Genomic DNA, 7,500 nt, shown 5'->3' on the forward strand with positions numbered 1-7,500 from the left:
TACATGCATACATACATACATACATACATACATACATACATACATACATACATACGTGCATACATACATACATGCATACATACATACATACATACATACATACATACATACATACATACATGCATACATACATACATGCATACATACATACATACATACATACATACATAATACATACATACATACATACATACATACATACATGCATACATACATACATACATACATAAATGGTTAGCAGCATTTTTTCCGGTTCAGAATTCAAATCTTGTTGAGGTCTACTTTACCTTTCGTCCTTTCAGTACCAGTGAAGAAGTAGGATCGATATTAAAGCTCCCATTAAAACTGTATCAAAATTAAAAGCAATTATTGAATTACATATGTACAGTACATCTATCCTTATTTATTACTGTTTCATTGAAGCTCATCCGGGATAACACGGTGCGCTCAATTGTGCTCCATGTTTCGCTTATCACGGATTAATCTGTGATAACATGGGTCTGCAATCAGTCATAGCTTCTATTTGAACCACAAAAGTGGGCCCACGCGATCATCTACAATGCTTAGAATTATTTATCACCCGTGTTTACATCATTGTGCTGCGAAACTGGATACTTATTTATACGGATTTAGGTACACATAGCCATCTATATGAGGATTATGAATAGAAAAAAGCATTTTTAGTCGTTATATTCTTATCATTTACTGACCATATGTTACTAAATTTTACTCTAAATATTAATCCAACTATGTAACATTGTATATTTAAAAAACTGTTTAGAGGTATTATTTGGGTAAGTTTCTTGTGGGAGAGCTTGTGACCTCGTATTGAAACCTACTTTTCCAATGTGCTTCATTCATTTATCAATGATTCATTTAACACGGTGTTATTATTTTCTTTTAACCAAACACCCGTGATAAGTAAGGATAGAAGTACATTATAGTTTAGGGAACACAACAGTATCATTTGGAGACAGTAGACTAGCATTTGAAATATCGACTGTTTGTACCTGACGAGGCTGTGTTTATGACCAAGAAACATTACTCATGAATGACTAACTAACTGTTGTCTGTTGTAGTTGTTGTTTAGCCCCAGGTCGGCTCTGATCGAGCAAACTTATAATCAAAGTTATTTCACTCGTGACCGTTTTATCAAAGATAAAATTTATTGAGGACAGTAGAATGAGAATTAGCTGCCATATCTTGCAGGCCGGGGCTTCTTCCTTTGAAAGTTGGGTAAATTGTATATAGAAATGAATAACAATAGTAAACACCAGCAACAACATGAACGACATGAATAAACAATGTCAGTTGTTCACGTCGAATAAAAAGAAAATATCAACATCTCGAGCAAATGCCTTTTTCAAGACAACGAAGAAAGAAATGAGAAAGTACGAAGAATGATTCCTGTTACTTAAGAACAACAGATGACTGCTATGAAGCCACCCCTGCCCCGTCTCTCCCGTTGAGATCATGTAAAATGGATGAGTAAAAAGGAAGAGTGCCGATTTAGCTAATCCTCCTTTCTGCCAAAGAACCAGAGACAAAGATAAGTAATTTCAATATTTAGCATCGTATAAGGCGGCTAGCTGGCAGAATAGTTTGTAAGCCGGGCAAAATTCTTAGCATCATTTCATCCGGCTCTTTACGTTCTGAGTTCAAATTCCGCATTTCATCTTATCGGTGTCAATAAAATAAGTACCTGTTGAGCACTAGAGTCAATGTAATCGAAATTGCTGGTTTTGTATCAAAATTTGAAACTATTATGACTTGTAAATAGTCCATCAACCTGCCTCACATGAAACTTGATACCTACAACTATCATTCGAATGCAAAGTTTCTCATAATCGGTGATGAGAAGGCGACGGTGCATAGTATTAAAGTAGGCTGGTTATGGTTTGGTGTAGTGCAGTAGGGTGTATTTAATTCATTTAATTTATTTCATCACTTTAAAAGTCTGTATAGAGCTGGTAAGCCATGTCAGATTGAAAGAAGGTATGCAATAACTGTTAGACAAATAAACTATAAAAACCACGATAATTAGAAAGAAAATAGAGGAGAAACAAGTTGGGATAAAGAACATGTAAACGTTTCTACATTGTTAAATATTTATGCGTTTTCCATCAAATGGAAGATCTTATTTAAGATTAGAAGTTCATTAGAAACAACTTACACTTTGGAAGGTTTTTAAAGACCATTTTAAAAAATGTCCCCACCCCACCTCTCTCTCTCAGACTGGTAATTTCTGCACTGGAGCAAGTGAAGTGTAACGTGTAGTGACCTGTAATGTAGAGACGCAAACTGCAACGTGGCGGTGAGACGCGAACTGCAACGTTGCGGTGACGATGTTTAATGCAGTATATTGCTATATGAAGTGCAGTAAAATATATATTATAATAAATTGTAGTGAAAATGGTTGTTGTGGTTTAACCCAGGTTAATCTCGATCGCACAGAACTATTGTCAAAACGGCATTCTAGCCGTGACCATTCCATCTTTTAAGGAGTATCGAAGACTACGTGAGCCAACGAATCCTTTTCTTAGCTGAGATTTGGGTTCTACTTTTAGAAAGTCGAGCGCCGATGAAGAGGATCTCTGTCGTGTTGAATAATAATAATGATAATAATAATAATAATAATAATAATAATAATAATAATAATAATAATAATAATAGGAAAGCCTATGACATGATCCCAAACTCATGGATAAGCGAATGTTTGAGTATATTCAGTATAGCAGACAACATGAGAGAATTAATTAACTTTAGCATGAGGAAATGGAAAGGAGATGTCACTCAGGTGACACAGCCTTAGGGAAAGTTAATATCAAGAGAGGAATTTTCGAAGGGGACTCGTTATCCTCTTTAATATTTGTCTTATGTTTGATCCCCCTCAGTTTAGTATTAAGGAAGGCAAACGCAGGGTATCAGTTCAGAAATAGTAATGGAAAAATTAACCATTTACTGTAAATGGATGATCTGAAGCTTTTTAGTATGAATGAAAAAGAGATAGATTCCTATATACAGACTTTAAGACTAAAATATAGGTATGGAATTTGGCATAGATAAGTGTGCAATTTTTATTTCTTTGTTGCCCACAGGGAGATAAACATAGAGGGGGCAGACAAATGGATTACATCGACCCCAGTGCGTAACTGGTACTCATTTAATTGACCCCGAAAGGTAAAAGGCAAAGTCAACCTCGGCACAATTTGAACTCAGAGCGCAACGGCAGACGAAATACCTATTTCTTTACTACCCACAAGGGACAAACAAGGACAGACAAACGGATTAAGTCGATCATATCGACCCCAGTGCGTAACTAGTACTTATTTAATCGGCCCCGAAAGGATGAAAGGCAAAGTCGACCTCGGCAGAATTTGAACTCAGAACGTAACGGCAGACGAAATACCGCTAAGCATTTCGCCCGGCGTGAAAACGATTCTGCCAGCTCGTGCAATATTAGTCATGAGAAGGGGACAGGAGGTCAATAGCGAAGGCATCCAATTACCAGATGGCCAGACATTAAAATCATTGAAAGGAGGAGAGAACTATAAGTATCTAGGAGTATTAGAATCACACAGTAATAACTACAGAAATGAAAACGAGAATTTGAGGAGTACATCAGAAGGGTGAGGAAGTTAATGAAGTCAAAGCTAAATGGTCGGAATCTAGTGAAGGCTGTAAATACTTGGGCAGTATCATTATTTAGATACTCAGCAGTTTTTGTAGATTGGACAAAAACAGAAGTAGCAAAGCTAGACAGAAGAACTAGGAAAGAATTCAATATGAATGGAGGACACCACCCACGGGCAGGAGTAGCAAAATTATACCTACCTAGAAAGGAAGGTGAAAGGGGGTTAATATAAGTGGAAGACTGCGTGGAGTTAGCTAGAATAGATATAGACTCCTATCTAGGTAATAGTGAAGAAAGTTTATTAAAAGCTGCTAGAGTCACAGCAAGACATAGGGAAACCAAAACGCCAAACGAACTTAAAACCAGAAAAAAGAACAGAAACTATCTGACTGGCAGGAGAAGGCGTTGCATGGTAGATTCCCATTGACAGTTTCAGCAAATAGTAGTAGTGAGACATGGTTATGGCTGCAGAAAGGAAAGCTGAAAAGGGAGACAGAAAGTTTGTTAGTAGCTGCACAAGATCAAGCATTTAGGACTAATTGGATAAAAGCCAAAATAGACAAAAACCAAGTAGATTCCCAATGTAGGTTATGCAAATCCAAAGAGGAAAGTGTTACTCATATAGTAAGTGAATGTAGCAGGCTGGAACAGAAAGAATACAAGAAAAGACATGACACTCTAGGGAGAGTAATCCACTGGGAGCTATGTAGAAAGCTAGAATTTGAACATACTGATAAATGGTATGATCATGAACCTAGTAAAGTACTAAAAAGTAAGAAATATATGTTGTGGGACTTTAACATTCAGACTGACAGAGTAATAAAAGCTAGAAGACCTGATTTGGTAGTAGTAAAGAGAATAGAAAGCCCCAAATGATGAAAAAGTTAATATTAGAAGTATAGAAAAAATAGCAAAGTACCAGGACCTAGCTATTGAATTACAGAGACTATGGAAACTGCGGGTAAAATGTATCCCAGTAGTTATAGGTACACTGGGGACTATCCCTAAAGATCTGAACAGATGGTTCAAGTAAATAGGCATAAAACCCAGTTTAGTACAGCTGCAGAAAACAGTGTTATTAGGGACAGCTAGGATACCTAGGAGGGTTCTTGGCATCTAAGGTTACTTGCTGTAACCCAATAGGAGGGCTCTTGGCATCTAAGACAACTTGTTGTTGCCAGATGTTAGGATTCTTTTCTTTTCCAACTGTCTAATCTGTTGAGTGTATATGAATAATAATAATACTAAAGGCACAAGACATGTTATTCAGTGGGAGGGGACTAGTTGATTACTAGTTGACCCAAGTGTTTCACTGGTACTTAATTTATCGACTACAAAAGGATGAAAGACAAAGTCGACCTCGATGGAATTTGAACTCAGAACATACTGACGGGCGAAATACCTATTTCTTTACTACCCACAAGGAGTTAAACACAGAGGGGACACACAAGGACAGACAAACGGATTAAGTCGATTAAATCGATCCCAGTACGTAACTGGTACTTAATTTATCGACCCCGAAAGGATGAAAGGTAAAGTCAACCTCGGAGGAATTTGAACTCAGAACGTAACGGCAGACGAAATACCCCTAAGCATTTCGCCCGGTGTGTTAACGATTCTATAATGATAATAATAATAATAACAGCTGTAGCTATAATTATATAGGGTAAATAGTAAAGACACATTCGGTTATGAAAGACCATGGGGTTGCACCTAGAAAGTTTTCTTCCGAGGCACAAGTCTAGGCAAGGTTGTTTATGGAATACTACCAGTCACCCATGCATACCAGCCTCTCCTCTCCACGCCAGTGATATTATCCAAGGTAACGGCAAAGAAGGCAGATACAGCTCGGCACTTGTGGCGTTGCAACTCATTTCTACAGCTGAGTGAACTGAAGCCACATGAAAGAAAGAGTCTTGCCCAATAACACAGCATACACAGCCCGGTCCGGGAATTGAACTCGTTACGTCATGATTGTGAGTCCGGCGCTGTAACCACTGAGCCATGCACTTTCAATATAACTATAAAATCAATAATAACAATAATGGAAATATTAATAACAATCAAAATATCAATGACAGCAGAAATATTACTGGCACTGGTGCTGCTGGTAATGCAAATAGTTGTGGTGGAAATGTAGTAGTAGTAGTAGTAGTAGTAGTAGTACTACTACTACTACTAGCAAGAACATATGTAGCATTAGTTACAATAATAGGGTTCGCGCCACTAACTGCGACAATAACGACAATAACGCTGCATTTACTCTCTCTCTCTCTCTCTCCTCTCTCTCTCTCTCTCTCATAAGACAAGAACGTCTATGCTCCCCATCACCAGTACTACAACAACGGTACAGACTACATGGAAAATAACACATAGGTGGAGAGTAGGCCAGAAGGAACCAGTTTGATCCATCATAGATCTTACAGTTACGCTAACTCTAATATATTTAACGGAAAGACCCCTTAACCAAATAGACCCAATTGTAACCTCAAAATACAGGATAACTGCCCGTTGCAAGGTCACTGCAAAAGCGTTTATATAGTATATAAATGTTCTATCATCAACAGCCTCAAAAACCTCCACCAAGGTTTATATTGGAGCCGCTGTTAATTTTAAGCATAGATACTCTGTTCATTTAAATTCGTTTAAACACGAAAAGCATAGTAGAAAAGCGGAACATATATACTACCTTAGGAAAAAGAAAATACCACATAGTATAGCTTAGTTTATCCTTGATTCAGGTCCTCCGTTGCTAGGCCAAAACACACCGTGTTGGTTATGTTCGAGGGAATCTATGTAAATCCTGTCACATAATCCCACACAATTACTAAAAAAAGTAGCACGGGGCTTTCTCTTCGTGTGTTCATAAAATTTTCAAAACATTTAAATTTTACCACAAATCCAAATGCATAAGTTAACTACCTCGGATTTTCACTGATATGTAGTTTGACATCACACAAGTTCTCATAATTTAATTAGTATATTTACCTTATCATCATATTTTTATTTATTTTATAGGTTCTTATTTCTCCCTTAATTCATATTTTTGCTCCTCACTTTACTTTATTATATAATTAAGAATTATTTTATAAATCATTGTTACTTTATTTATTACATCCCTAGACTTTATACTTCAATCTACTGAAATCGTGTGATAATTATATTTTTATTTATTTATTTATTTATTTATTTATTTATTTATTTATATATATACACAAACACACATGCATACACCAGATCAAAATACACATTCTTCCAGACAAACACGCGCACATTAATACATTCGCATCCCATATCAAGAATGTACATACGTCTACCAATCATCCATATGCATACACACCCATATATGTATCCTAAACACGTTCGCACATGCAAGCATATACAGCAGGCACTAACATACACGTATTCGAACTCATACATACACACCCACAAGGACATACACGCAGACACTCTCTTACAACCAATAGCACACGCAGCTGATACAACGGATACATATACCTACATATTTGCACACGCTTTTACTCACAGACGGCTGATACGCACCCGCACCTATATGTATGCACACGCAAAGCTCACGCACACGTATAAATATCAGATACGCACATCAACGCATTCAGACATCCAGTACATACACACACACACACGGAGCCTCGCCGGCCACCAAGTCCTTACAGAGGCTGGCTAAACACCAAGACATCACCGGCTTCCTGTCCAGCCACGCAGACCAAGAAATTATCCTTTTTAATGCATCTGGTGTCAGTGACATGCCGTTGTCACTTCTAACAACACCATTTAACCTACCTTAACCAATAGTAGCCCAGTTTCCAATAGGCATTTTGGACTTCCTTTCTCTCTTATTCACCTAA

This window comes from Octopus sinensis, linkage group LG2 (assembly GCF_006345805.1).
Source record: "Octopus sinensis linkage group LG2, ASM634580v1, whole genome shotgun sequence".
In the NCBI taxonomy this organism is placed as follows: domain Eukaryota; kingdom Metazoa; phylum Mollusca; class Cephalopoda; order Octopoda; family Octopodidae; genus Octopus; species Octopus sinensis.